Here is a 15116-nt window from a genome sequence, read left to right as displayed (position 1 = left end):
TTAATTTCAGAGAGGAAGGGAGAAGGAGAGAGAGAGAAACATCAATGATGAGAGAGAATCATTTATTGGTTGCCTTCTGCACTCCCCCTACTGGGAATCAAGCTGGCAACCCTAGCATGGGCCCTTGACCAGAATTGAACCTAGGACTTTTCAGTTCAATTTGAATCCGGGACCCTTCACTCTGCAAGGCTGACTCTATTCACTGAATCAAACTGGCAAGGGGCCATCTACTTCTTGATTCAGCTGTGCAGTGGGCTTAATTAGCATTGTCCTCCTTTACAGAGGAAGCACCTGGGGGGCTATACAAGTTGAGTATCTTCCCCAAACCTACACACATTTTAAGCCACAAGTTGGAGGTAAATGAGCAAGTTGCACAATTGTTTGCAGTTTTCTCATCTGAAAACTAAGTATATTAGGGTGAGTGAAATTTGAGATTTCTTCTATGGCAGTGGTTCTCAACCTTCCTAATGCTGCGACCCTTTAATACAGTTCCTCATGTTGTGGTGACCCCCAATTTCATTGTTACAAATTGAACATAATTAGAGCATAGTGATTAATCACAAAAACAATATGTGATTATATATGTGTTTTCTGATGGTCTTAGGCAACCCCTGTGAAAGGGTCGTTTGACCCCCAAAGGGATCGTGACCCACAGGTTGAGAACCGCTGTTCTATGGCTTATTATTGGGTCTTATAATCCCCAATTCTGATTTTCCTTAGGGCTTAGTTGGGAATGGGTACTGGCAGCAGCATGCACATAGCATATTTTTATCTTGTTTTTACAATTTAAATAGCAGTAGCTATCCAGGTTAAAAAGGAAAAGGAAAAGATAACAAAAAGTGGATGGTGGTTAGGCACCCAATATCCACAAACTTAATAATTCACCAGCTCATTTGCTCTTGTGACCATAGGTCCTCTCCATCATGGTTGAAAGGTGGCTGTAGCTTAGCTTCTAGGTCAGTGGCTTCTAGGTTTGGAAAGCAGCCCGGTTTATAGGTCCCAGCACCTTTAACTTGTGTGCTGATGGACTTGAGTACTTTGGCTGGATGCTTGACCCAGAGCAGAGCATTTAATCTCTTCATGAATTACCAGCCTCCTGGGTATACCCTTAAGATGCTGGGGGTACATGATGCTGCATGTACTTGCCAACTACTAGAAACTAAACCTTATGTCTCCAGGCCTCAGCCCAGGCTTTCTAACTGCAGACATATTTCATCAGCTGCTACATAGACACAGAACACAGTGGTTGAGATAATGGGGTTTGGATTCAAGACCTGGCCTTACTGGAAGGCGTTGGTGCTTAAACTCTTTAAGTCTGCTTCCTTATTTGAAAATCAGGAAGGGAGCAAATACAAGACTGCCTCTTCCACAGGGCTGTTGCATTAAAGAAAATCATAACATCATGCTTTTAGCACAATACCTAACATTTTAAGATTTCAACAAATGTTTGCCCTGACCATGTAGCTCATTTGGTTGGAGTGTCATCCCCCTATGCCAAAGTTGCTGGTTTGATTCCCAGCAAAGGACTGGCCTAAACCCACATAGCTCATTAGAATTCTGCTCCATCAAGGGGTTTCATGTTATGGAGCAGGGATCATGTGTGTTCTCTGCAGAGGTCCCTGCTTTTGGAAGCCTCTTCACCATTTGAGATTATTGGTATATATGTGCCAAGTTAACAGTGACAAAGCACAGCACTGCCATTCTTCTTGACACTTGCTTCATTCTCACCAACCTTAGCAGAGCACCTGGGCTATCTTAGATGTGCAGAAATGCATCCTAACCTTTCCAGTTAATACTGCTGACTTGTTTAAAGCCAAGTTTCAGGGATCGTGATTGTGTCTAGTAGCTTGTTCCAGTTTCTATGGAGATGATGTTTACTTTGAATTTATATTAGTTCACACAAACACTCCATCCATGCTTTTGTTCCGGCCCTCTGGTCCAGTTTAAGAACCCATTGTGGCCCTCGAGTCAAAAAGTTTGCCCACCCCTGGTCGAGTAGCTTGTCCCAGTTTCCATGGAACAATTCAGAAAATGCTCCTTAAAACCAAAGCTGCTCTCATCACATGGACACTTTTATATTCTAATTCAGAAACTGGATCACATCCCTACATTTACCAGTGCTTCTCAATTTTCATCTGAATACTACTAATTCTCTTAATTTCTCTTTTGGGGTCTACTTTGCTGGTCCATTATCTCCTCAGCCTCCTCTCTTTTCTCACCCTACAGGGAGGTTCTCAGAGTATAAGGGCATTTAATCTATTTGAATGGACTCAGAGGGGAATTTCTTTATGACAAAAGAATATGGAGAAAGGCCAAGACAATTAGGTGTCTTTAGAGTACATTTGTGATGTTGGAAAGAGATGAAAAAAATCAAGACATGAGAGGCAATGAAATTCCGTAGCTCAAACACGGATTTGGTGACTAAGACCATTTCTTGACTCCAGATGTAACAGAGAAGGAAGACACAGCGTGAGGAGGGCTGGTGATGTGCCAGAGCCTCTGACCTCGTCCATACATCTCCTGTTCTCCTGCTCACCCCTTCAGACAAGTCCGGGTTCAAATTCTTGTTCATATTCATGGCACGATTTTAAAAATCTTAATGATTTTTTTCCAAAGAGATAACTAATTTTGTCAACCTTGCTCTCATGCTGCATTAATATTATATTGTGTTTTTAGGCTTGGCATAGACGAATGGTGAAAATCCAAATGATTGTTAGTGTCATCAGCTGAGAGCTATAGAAGCTCTCGAGCCTTTATGTTTATGTGGATAAATGCAATTCGTGTCTTCACTGCAGAGATTGTTGCAATTGGTCCACATACATTGAAGCGTCAGATTAGAAGATACTTATTCCTCAAATGCTATTTATTCATATCCATTTTTATATTTATAGCATTTTAATTTTTCACAGGACATACATGCACAGCTTTTGGAGCATAGTTTAAATGGTGCTGCATTGACCAGCATGACCTAAGTCAGCCTGGTCCTAATGCCCTCGATCGTAACACCAGCCTCAGTCTTCCTGTATCTGTGAGCCCATTAAAGACCTGGCATGTAGTGGGTTTTGAATATTATTGCTTATTTTTTTATTTTTATCACAATAAAAATCGTGCTAATGAGCAGTTATCCCCATAACTGAAACAAAATGGAAGTTGATGCTTCTGCAATAGCTACTCTGCTATTATTGGGATTTATTTTAATAAATTGGCTGGAAATCTTTTTTGTCTATCAGTAAAGAAAGAATAAACTGAAACTTCTAAAAATACTTTACTTAACATGAGGTTAATATTTAAAGGACATTTATGAAACTCAATATAATAAAATTCAATAAAATCTGATGATAAGAAACTAGGGAAACCAGCTACATTTTTGTGATAAATAAATTTTACACTTTCCTCCAAGGTTTTCAGGGATTTATGCTCTACTTGATGTTTGTCTTCATCAAGTCTTAAATATTTTGTGAGATATATTTTAAAATACTTGTTATTATTTTCTAAACACTACACAGGCCTCTCTGTCTCACATTTATCACTAAAGTCACCATAGCAGTTTAGTCTCACATCTAACCATTGATCCATCTAAAATAGTAATAAATTATCCCCCAAACCTTCTGTGTTTTCAGGACTGAACAACAGAAGGCACTAAGGCCTAGTCACTGCTCTCAAGAAGCGCAGAGATGAACAAGCAAGCATGGACACAAAACGTCTGCAAGTATAGTCTTCATCATGGGAGCATACATATGTAGCAACAGGAGAAAATGTGAGGGTGAGGTGTCCATGGCAGATATGAATAACACACAATTCGAAAGAATTCCTTCAGTTTGACCTTTATTTACATTAAAAGTATGTTTTTTTTGACCCCAGTTTATTTTCTTCTTCATAAATCATTTCCCTTTCTGAATATCTGGGTTTATTATATTTTATTATTTCATCAAATATTGTCACTTTTTGTCCAATTGTTTACTTTGGCCAGTGTGTAATATCACCTTGAAATATATTTATTTCTTGTATAGTAATAGTTCTGCTAGTGAAGTTATCTACATATTTGATAAGTGCACTCTGAATTTTTTAAAAAATATCTTAAGTTGTGAAATATACTCTAGGATTAATTATTGCTAAATAATATTTATGTTCTAGTTGAGACTAATAAAGAATCACTCTTAAAGTTAGTTATTTTGTGCCAAATATACTAAAGTTTTCGTCACTTATTAAGAAAAATGACTTTTGAGATAGAATTAAAGTCTTCTTAAAAATAGATGGCTGATATTGTTTCCACATGCCTTTTGGTTGAAATAAATTGAATTGATCTAGAAAGATTTGTTCTTCTCAGAATCATGTGTGAAATACCACAGCATCTAATGCTGTTTTAGGTTGCCCCAGATGGCTTATCTGATGGCTCTCTGGGATTTTTCTTTTCTTTCCTGCCTGGCCCATAACTTTTCAGAATGCTGCCCTTGCCCTCTTGAGGACAGACAGGGTCAATGCCAGGAACCATGGCCAAGCCCATTGAATGCCAGCAAGGCTGCGTTCCATTCTTCCGGTTTAACTGTGACATTGCTGCTGGTTCTTCTTTACCTTTCAGCATTTAGACTTGACCTTGACAGTTATTCAACTCCAAAACTTATATCCAGCTTTGATAAAAGTGAGAAGTGAATAAGTCATATAAACTCTCAGAATATGTATAGCTTTTTGTAAAGGGCAGTTTTGTTTTTTGTTTTTTTCTTCTGAGAAGAACACAAAGCTTTTTGAGCAACTGTCTTCTGTAAATTTTAATTTGTCTTTTTTATTTCCTTTGCTTATCATTGTCTTGCTAGACAATGTGTAAGCCTTCCTAACTTTGCTGTGAATAGCCTTTCTTTTCACTTTCTGCTTAGCTACTTTGTTTGTATTGTCCACTCCAATACCAAAATGAAGATCAGGGATGACACTGTTCATGCTGTGTCTCTTCTAAGCTGGCCATCATTTCAAGGGCACAAGTTCATCAGCTTGAGTGTTGCACCCCCCGAATGCCTGCCAGCCCCCAGTAAGGGCTTAGGGACCAATACCTTTTTACATACCCATTACCCATGCTCAACACACAGGGGGGCAGCTTAGAATTGTCCTCCTGATCTTCCTATATATTATCACCAACTATTCTGAGAAACAAAATGTCCTTCCACAATAATGTTTACTTTTCTTTAAAGTGACTCAACTTAATTAACTTGATCACTCTATTAAATGTCTGATATAGTCATACCCAGTGGCTTCTGCTAAAGATTCTAACTTCCTTTGGGTCCCCCACACAAAACAAGCAAGATTACAACAAAAGAGAGTTTATCTCTGGCATAACTCATATTTATATCTGCTTTCTGGATAACAAGCATGCTTATATACACTGCCTCTTTTGTATTTTATTTTCATGGTGTGGTGAGCAGGACTGTGAGGTCATCCAGCTCATATCTGTCAAAGCTGTGCCCAAGGGGCCCCTAGGCTTTCCGTCCTTCCAGTGCGGTCTCCATGTCTTTTTATTGATGTGGTTTTAGAAAGAGATGGGGCGGGGGGGCAAGGAGGCATGGAAGCGCGGGAGAGAGAGAGAGAGAGAGAGAGAGAGAGAGAGAGAGAAAGATTTGTTGTTAACTTATTGATGCGTTCATTGGCTGATTCTTCTATGTGCCCTGACTTGGGATCGAACCTACAATGCTAGTAAATCAGGACGATGCTCCAACCAACGGGGCTACCCAGCCAGGGCCAGATCTCTTGAATCCCACCCTTCTCAGGGTGTGCTCAGCATTGTTAGCCTTATTTTCTATTATCACCACATTTTAATGGTATCGTTTTCCAAAAAAGAAAGAGGCCAGACTTCAAATTCAATAACTGTTTATCTAATTAAGGGGTTAGTAACCCTAGCCTGTGAGTCATGTCTGACCAGCTGCCTGTTTTTGTGCTACTTGCAAGCTTCACACGATTCTTTTAAGATTTTTAACTTATTGGAAAAAAATCAAAAGAAGACTAATACTTTATGACATGTGAACGTTATATGAAAGTTAAATTTCAGTTTCCATATGAGAAGTTCTACTGGAACACAGCAGGCTCATTTGCTTCCACCCTGCCCATGGCTGCTTTCACACTACAAGGGCAACATTGAGAAATTGAAACAGAGACTGGCCCTCAAAGCCTGAAATATTTACTGCCCAGCCCTGCTGTAATTGATAAATATTTTCTTCCTCTCCTGGCTTGCAAGTGTGTTAATACTAACACATATTTCCTTTATTTATGTATAGTTTAAAAGATATTTCATATTTTATTTTATTAATTACTCATTAGAACTTCACAAAGTAAATATTTTCAAACTCATGCTAAAATTAGACACCCAAAGTTCAAAAGAGTGATTCAACTGCTCTTATTATCCACAGGAAGGAGAAGATTGGGGCAGAATAGAAATAGTCTGACATCAAATCCCAGGTAATGCTTGCTTGGACATGATGTGACTCAAATATCATTCCATTTCACGTTTAACATGTCCCCTATTTGTCATCTTTGCTTGTCTTATCCCATGTGGAAACTCTGATATAAAAGGTCATTCTTACATTTTTTCTATGCTGCCTGTCATTTTTTAATAACAACTTCTTAATGTCATTCTAAGTCCTATTAGGCTGTGTACAGTTTCCTGAACTGGTACCCTCATTCTTGTCTCTGTGCCTTCTTTCAAATGCTGTTTCTTTTATCTTAATTGCCACTTTTAACCAACTTCTCATCATTCTCTAGACCTTGGAGACAGGACAGAAACACCACTTCTTTTACTAGTTAGTATTCAAGTGCCTGCTCTCTGCTTGTTTGGGCTAATTAGAACTCAGCTCCATTCTCTATAATACCTGATAGGCTTGTCATTTACCTGATGGCCTTCCCTCTTGGACTGCAGGCCCTTTGCCAGCAGATGCTATGTCTTCTTATGTGATCATTCACAACACCTCAGTCAGAATATACATCAAAAGCGCTGACTAATGTTTGTTGAATGAATAAATGAGAAAATTAATAGTTACTCTTGGATAATATAGGAATTACTAGAAGCCCGATGCACAAAATTTGTGCAAGAGTAGGCCTTCCTTCCCCCGGCTGCCTGCACGGGCTTCCCTCTGGCACCGGGACCTGGGCTTCCCTCGCAGCCCCAGCTTCGTCCAGACAGTCGTCCAGGATGCTCATTTGCTATAAAGTTATCTTACAAATCTTAAAGGATGACAAGTTAAAAGATGTCTTTTCATACAGGATAAAATATCCTGTCTGAAAAGAACCTATATATGCACACACAGTAAGTCGATCCCTGTCTATTTGATTTCTGGTAGTTTGATTTGCAAGTTTGCTTGCCTTTGAAACTTTAAATAGCAAAAGCTTCCATGGGAGGTTCAGTGTCTAGCACACTGCAGGCTACCAATTAATGTCGCATCGTAAAGCTTCCTTAATAAGCTCACCGGAGGGAAGATCCACAGGAACCGGAGTACGGCACTGCATAGCGCACAACCACTCTCCGAGATGGGGCCAGGCTGTGAGGGCTCCCCCTGCTCAGTGGAAGGGAGCACTTGCCTTTTACCTGGGCGTACATTTATGTGTTAAAAACATTTCCTATCAGTCTGAGTTTTAAGTGAGCATTGAATAATGTTCTTTCCTTCAAGGAGAGACTCTGCCTCTTTGGGCATCTACCAAGGAAATATTAGCTACACTCCCCCATTAGCAAGGCTTGGCCTTGAGAGTAGTCATATTACAGAGGTTTTTCTGCAACAGAAAGTGTCTCCTACAGTCCCGAGTCACACTCTACTGGCATCTCAGTTTTAATGTTGGTTCAGAGTATCTGGTTAGAGCTTGAGAAAGCCTTATTTTGGTATTTGTGGCCTTTAACAGCTCTTTTTTTATCACCTGTTTACCTTTGTAGCTGGAGTTTTTGTTCTCATTTCATTGAGTAGTAGAAATCAGGGATAGCAAAAATTGCATCATGGCCAGAATTTATTTGAATTAATTCTAGCAGCACCTAGGTAGAGCTGGGTATAGGTTAAGGCTGAAACAGGTTGAATTTTTTACTGGGAAATTGGTGTGAATAGTCCTATTTTTTACAAACGAACTGAGTCATAGATAGGGTAAGAGCCTTGCCTAAAGTTACAAAGTGGACATTAAATACAAGTGTAAGTGACATAGAAGATTATGCAATTCTCTCAGCAAAGTAATTTTCTCATGCAAAAACTCTACCTAAAAATTAAAAAAAGATGCCAATACCTCTCTAGTATATATATGTAGAGATATAGATAGATATAGATATAGATATATAGATTTTAAAGAGAGGAAGGGAGAGGGAGAAATAGAAACATTGATGAGAGAGAAACATTGATCATCTGCCTCCTGTATACCCTCTACTGGGTTCAATTTCACAACCTGTGCATGTGCCCCCTGGCCAAGAATAGAACCATGACCTCATGGTTCATGGGCCAACACTCAACCACTGAGCCACACTGGCTGGGCTTTGATAGTTGTATTGTGACCTTAAGCGACAACATGTATAAAGCATTTGACATACCGTAGGTCCACAGCCATTGGTAATTATATTATTATTCCATTATTATTGTCTGAGAATATTGGACACAGGCCTACTCTCTTCAGAAAACTGTTATCTCTTAAATGAGAGCTTCCCACACAACAAAGGACCCTGGAGAACAGGACAAGCTGTCACATTCTACAAACTAAAGTGTCAGCGAAGTGAGAGTTGCCACACCTGCCCTTTCAGGAGCATCCTCCTGCCCTCCCCAGGGACGGCACTTCTCTTCCTGTCGGTGAGAGGATGCTCTAAGCAGGCTGTGGTTCTGTAAGGGCCATTCACACAGTGGGAGCCCTTCGAGGGCTCAGCTGAGGCGCGCTCCCCTGCCCACCAGCCAGCTCTGTCACTAATGCTCCTGCCCCCGCTCAAGGGTGGATTTCACTTCCCAGGCTTGGTTTTCAGAAACCTGGCTGTGCTGCTGTAAAGACTGTTCAGCCACAGCTCACATGTGTTCAAAGTGCTTTCAGTCCCTTTCCCTCTCCCATTCTCTCTCCCTCACACATGTATATGCATACGTAAAGCATATATACCCATGCATGTATGCACATATACATGTACATATGTTCTCAAGTGTCTCTCCAGATCAAACAGCACTCCTCAACTGCAGGCATCTGCCAGACACCTGCTCCACATCTACACTTGTTGCCTCGTTGAAATCTCAAACTGAACAAAAACCTCAAATTGAAATTATTATCTGCCCTTCTCACTTTGAAGGCACTATTTCTCAAAACAAAAATGATCTATTTGCTTTCATTCAGTTGCTTTAGTCAAAAAATTTCTATTCTTGATCCTTTTATACCCCTCACACTCTTCTCCCCGTCTGTCAGCAAGCCTTCTCGGTTCTGTCTGGACCCAGGTACTGTTACAATTTCTGATACCACAGCCCTCATCCAAGCCATTACCACCACCCTCAGTCTGACAAATCTCTATCCTCCCTTCATTTTCCTATGGCCCATTTTCCATTTAGCAGCTCTTTTTTAGCAGGTAAAACTGATAGTGTCACTTTTTTGTTTAAAACCCTTGTTAGTTTTTAATTTCTGTGTGCTGACTACCCCCTACACAGAAGTCTTAACACCATATGGAGCGAGTTCTGTTTCACGCTAATGCTTCCTTAATATCTCAAACACATCACACCCCAGTTGGGTTAAGACTCTGTGAGAGGAGGAGGAGGAGGTGAGATAAGAAATGCGGCTGTGATGAGTGGGCGCTCATGAGGGTAACGAAGAGGCTCTGGGTTTTATGCGGACAGCTAAAACGGGAAGGCTTCAGAGCCCTGAATATGACTTTTTATCAAGTCAATAAACTTGCTTTTTCACACATTTGAGCCAGGCATGCAGGCCGGTGTAATTTAGCTGAGCAATAAGAAAGCTCATGACAGCACTTACAGTTCTGCTGAAATCAATAAACCAGGGAGCCGGAGATCCATGTTTCTCCAGCAGCCCCACAGGCCATGTTGTCTGGGAGTGAACAGTCTGAGGAAGGAGAATGGGAGCTAAGGGAGGAATTGTTTGATTCTTCATTAACTCAAGGAAACACAGAAAGGCACATTTTTTTTTTCTTCCACACAAAATCATACAAAATTTTCTCTTTATTAAATATACATTATTTACAGTTTAAATCTTTCTTCTGTACAACAATAACCATAGAAAACAAAGAAATCTAAGGCTAACTTTTATTTTCCCCATACAGTGTATTAAGACATGTTACATGGGTTACAAAACTGGTGGAAAGAGGCAACATCACTTGGGATTCTGTTTTGAAAAGAAAAATAAGGAGGTCAAGAGGAAAAGCTAGTCTCCGACAGATCTACGAAGAGAGATGACCTGTGGTCTGCTTTTGCCATAAATTGAGTATGACATATATATTTTTTGCAGGAAGTTGTTTTGCAGTTTATTGTTTAATTGTTAACATTAATCCCCCTATTCTTTCTCATTCCTCAGAAAGGACTTCAGGCCAGTGTGACATGGATCTCCCATCTGAAATGGACGCTTCAATGCTCTGTCAAAGAGACCAGCAAATCACAGCCTGTGGATGAAATCTGACCTCTTGCCTACTTTTCATAAATAAAGTTTCACTGGAACACAGCCATGCCCGTTTGCCTATGCATGGCCGCCTTCCTGCACAACAGCAGAGGTGAGCTGTTGCAACAGAGTCTGTCTACAAATCCTAAAATATAGACTCTCTGTTTCTACAGAAAAATCTTAACTGACTGCTTACCCATCATTCATGGAGGCTGAGCCTCAGCTCCCTCTCAGCCAGCACTCTTGCTCCCAGAGACCTTTTGCTTCTTCCAGTTGACTGATGGAAGTGACAGCCTGGGATAGCACAGGTCACCAGGAAGCCAGGAAACATCCAGATTCAGAAGGAAAGTGCTTGTTTGGACCTCACTAAACACAAAGTCCCTCACACAATATAACTATGCCATTTAAGCAAGGTTTGATATTTCTGTGTATTTAGACAGAATAGGGTTATACAGATGACACTGCCATTCAAAGAGAAGAAAGTATGTTAATATTTCCTGTGAAGCTTTTGGGATGGGGTTGGCCATAATGGAAATCTATGTCTAGGTATATGTCTATTAATATTATCCCTTAAAGTTTCACTGAATGTTTATTTTATGGGTCTTCCAGAGATTCTCCAGGGCACTGCGATGCTTCTTTTGCATACACAGTACCCTTACATGTGCTCTGAGATTATTCTGGCATCTGAGACAGGGAAGAATATGATGCTAATCAAAATAAGAGAAAATTTAATCCCTAAAACAATTAGCTTCACTTTTGTTCATGGCTTGGGACTACTCTCCTAATTTTTTACTATTATTTGTAAGAGTTTTCCTGTGTCACCAGGGAGGATTGAAGAAAACAGTATTCTCAGGTAATGTTAGATGGTGGGTCCCTGACTTTCAGGAATGGAGCGGGCCTACTTTTTTTTTGTCATTATGATATGCCCATGGATTTCAGGACTTCAGGGATTCCATCAATGGGGTTTCCAATTAGGATAGATCAGGAGAGTGAATTAGGATTTTTCTGATCATTTCATTTCTAGGTACTCAACCTAGGCACATTTGATCGGAGAGTGAATTAGGATTTTTCTGATCATTTCATTTCTTTAAAGTTGTATCTAGGTACTCAACCTAGGCACATTCGATTATATGGTGATAGCTCTAAATTTTCTGGAGAAATCCTGATGAAATTAAAATCATGAAAAAAGAGATGTGGTTAGAGTAGGGCTGGGAACTGTCAACAATATTAGGCAAAGTGCAGTAAAGAATTATTCATGTAAAGCCCAGGATGTTGCCTCTTTCCCTAATGTTTGAGCCAATGATCAGAACGTACTAAAGAGGCTCCTGAGTTGGGAGCCAGGAGAATGGGAAGAGCTGATGCCACTATTCCATGGTGGATTCAGTGGCCCTCTTCACCTGGGACAGCTACCAAATTTTGCCACACATTCCTCCTCAACATGTTCCCAGCAGCTGTGCTCAGAACATCAAAACAACTGTTGTCTTAATTCTTGCTCATGTCTGCTCAACCACTTCATGGACTTTCTATGCTATAAAAGACAGACAACTAGCTTACAAAGTACAATATTTCACTAAAAAATGTGCTTTTTTGTTCTTTCTCAGAGTACCTTAGTGCAAAATAAGAGAACATTTACTTAAATAGCAAAAGGGTAAAATATTAAAACCTTATATGATGGTTTCAAATAAATGACACCTCAAAATGGAATGTGTGCCTTTCCCTATTAAACAGATACGTGTATAGAATGTCCTGAAGAAAGCATAAACAGCAGCCCTATTTTTACGAAGTGTTTGTATATGTGTGTATTTGCATTTTTATTCTTTGTAGGAGGTTAAACTATATGGAATTATGAAAGCATGATAAAACCATGGACAACCAATATCTAAAAACTAGATGGCTTAACAAGTGTGCGGGTGAGGGAATAGGAGGAGATGTTAAGAACAACTAAAGAACAGTGTATGGAAGTAATTCAATTACACATTGTTTCTTTTAGAGAAAACATTTTCAAACTGCATGAGACACATGAAATAGCATTCAGTTGTGCTCAAAATATTCTGAAAGTTTTGAGTTTGGTTTCAACTTTTTCCATTAATCACTTTTGCATCTGCAGGAAAAAGGGGCCCTCTTTATTTATTGGGTCAATTTGTGAGCTTTAGGAGAACTGAAGACTAAATGCATCCAATCATTTAGGTTAAGGGAAAGTGCATCTCAAATTCCCCTGTTCAGGCTGGTGTTACCAGGTGGTTTTGTTAGATTGTAGCTATGGGAGAATTCAAAGAAAACCCAGGTGTTGGTGATCAAACTGTCAATCCTTTTTATAAGAAACTAGAGTCCCAGTGCATGAATTCATGAACCTGTGGGGTCCCTTGGTCTGGCCTGTGGTATTGGGCTGAAACCAGCTCTCCAACATCCCCTGAGGGGTCCTGGATTGCAAGAGGGCACAGGCCAGGCTGAGGGACCTCACTGGTGCACAATAGGGGCAGGGGAGGGACGCTGGAGGTTGGCCAGCTGGGGAGAGACTGTGGGAGGGCTCCAGGGCATGTCTGGCCCATCTCGCTCAGTCCTGATTGACTGGACCCCAGCAGCAAGCTAACCTACTGGTCGGAGCGTCTGCTCCCTGGTAGTCAGTGCACGTCATAGCGAGTGGTTGAGTGGCCTTAGCATATCATTAGCATACTATGCTTTGATTGGTTGAATGGATGACCAGACACTTAGCATATTAGGCTTTTATTATATAGGATAATTCCAATGGTCTGGTTCCTATCTTTCTGAACATCTTGGAAAAGACTCTTTCCTTACAGCTCCCCATGCTACTCCTCTAATTGAATGAGTTTTCTGCTGAGGAGACATGTGTGACTCTCAGGATTGAAAAAGTTCAGCTGGAGCACAGAGCTGAGACCTCACTTAAATGGACAACAACATTTAGTCACTTATTTGCTCAAAGATACACTTCTTCTGGTTCTCAGAATGCTCATCAGGACAAAAGAGAGTTTTAGGAGGAGTTGGAGTACAACAAAGACCCTTAAAAGCATCTGGAAAAGCAATGGCATGCAATAGGTCCTAACTGGATGTTAAAGAAGAACTAATAAAAGAGGAGGAGGGAGCAGAAGTGGAGAAGAGGGTTCCTAAATTGTCACTTAGGACTGGTTGATGGGAAGGGGGCTTTTCAGAATCCCCCAACCAGAAGTGAATAAGGAGAATTCAGCCTCCAGATATACTTTAGAGATAAAGACATTTACTCCTGCTGCCCTGAAAGATGAATTCTGTCTCCCCCTGCAGGAACATATCTGCATCAATATGTATTTGCTTTGAGGAGAAGAAAAGCAGCTTATTGAAGGTGAAAGTAATAAACAAGAAAAAAGATTACAAATATTTTCCAGAAATTTGCCCTTTTTTGTTGTTTTTTGTGTTTTTAAGTCTCTATCAAGGGATTCACAAAAATAATTGTGCAGTACCTTTGTTCTACATTCTACAGCACGTTATGCATGCCCTACTATAACAAGATATGCTTGTTACAACAAAACACGTTAGACTTCAGGCAAGCACAAGGTGTAATTTATATTTCACACCCAAAATCTAACCCAGCCCCTGGGGTACTGAGCATTGAATAAATACCGCATGAGTGAAGAAAGAAAGAAAAAGAACAATCTAGTTCTTTTGTTCTGGTCCTGCTTTATGGTGGCCGAAAGGGTGAAGTTGGCTTATTACCATGCCTGTTAATATTAAAGAGAATAATACCTATTTTAAAAAGCAGCCCCAGGATCCTTAAGATAAATCTCTCATATGCAGTTGAGAGCGAATAGAAGAGGCTAAGCTATTCATAAAAATATATCTAGAGAAGTGACAAGTCTCTAATTCTCCAGATGAATTCTCATAGAAACCCTGGCAATCTAACTTACTGATACAATGAATGATGCAGTGGGTGTTAAATATGCTATATGGTAAACAGATGTACTATTGCTTGCATAAATATATTTGTTTGGTGGAAGGATATCAATGAAATAGCCCCCTTAGAATGTGAAATTGCACAGGTATTTTTGGTTTTACTGTACGGTGACCACATTTGATTAAAATTTTTTGCGTGTGTAAACAGCAGTTAACAAAGACTGAAGGTTAAAGTGGAAACTTATGGTAGTCCAGTTGGCCAAGGAAGGCATTCAGAAAATGTGATTACTGAAGCAGGAAGGGTGGTAAAGGAGGGATTAGAAAGATTTCAAAATCCTTTTTAGAGTATAATTGTTCAAAGATTGAAAAACTCACACAATTAAAAACTGCACAAAACTACATGGATTGTGGTACCACTGAGAAAAGACAGGCAGAGTTGGCACTATTTCTAACTGAAAATTGAGTTTTCTTTGGAGGAGGCAGCTCACTTGCTGTCATATGCATCTAGGACAGTGATGGCGAACCTTTTGAGCTCGGCGAGTCAGCATTTTGAAAAACCCTAACTTAAATCTGGTGCTGTGTCACATATAGAAATTTTTTGATATTTGCAACCGTAGTAAAACAAAGATTTCTATTTTTGATATTTATTTTATATATTT

The 15116-nt window shown here is 40.0% G+C and overlaps 1 long non-coding RNA gene across 2 annotated transcripts; it reads right to left on the bottom strand.

Annotated features, from left to right (window-relative positions):
- Nucleotides 1-2168: 2168 nt before the first annotated feature.
- LOC106727924 lies at nt 2169-11618 on the bottom strand. 2 transcript variants are annotated; one of them, XR_001364162.1, is made up of 3 exons: nt 11478-11618; nt 5169-5172; nt 2169-2181 (listed from the first exon to the last, which is right to left on the bottom strand). It is a non-coding gene; the product is annotated as an uncharacterized LOC106727924 (long non-coding RNA). The 2 variants fall into 2 exon arrangements; XR_001364163.1 differs by lacking the exon at nt 5169-5172 and adding an exon at nt 4861-4863 and having other exon boundaries at nt 2170-2181.
- Between the last annotated feature and the right edge of the window lie 3498 nt (nt 11619-15116).

This window comes from Myotis brandtii, unplaced genomic scaffold (genome assembly GCF_000412655.1).
Source record: "Myotis brandtii unplaced genomic scaffold, ASM41265v1 scaffold501, whole genome shotgun sequence".
NCBI lineage: Eukaryota > Metazoa > Chordata > Mammalia > Chiroptera > Vespertilionidae > Myotis > Myotis brandtii.
Note: the sequence above shows the minus strand (reverse complement) of the source record. Positions and strands in the feature narration are given on the sequence as shown.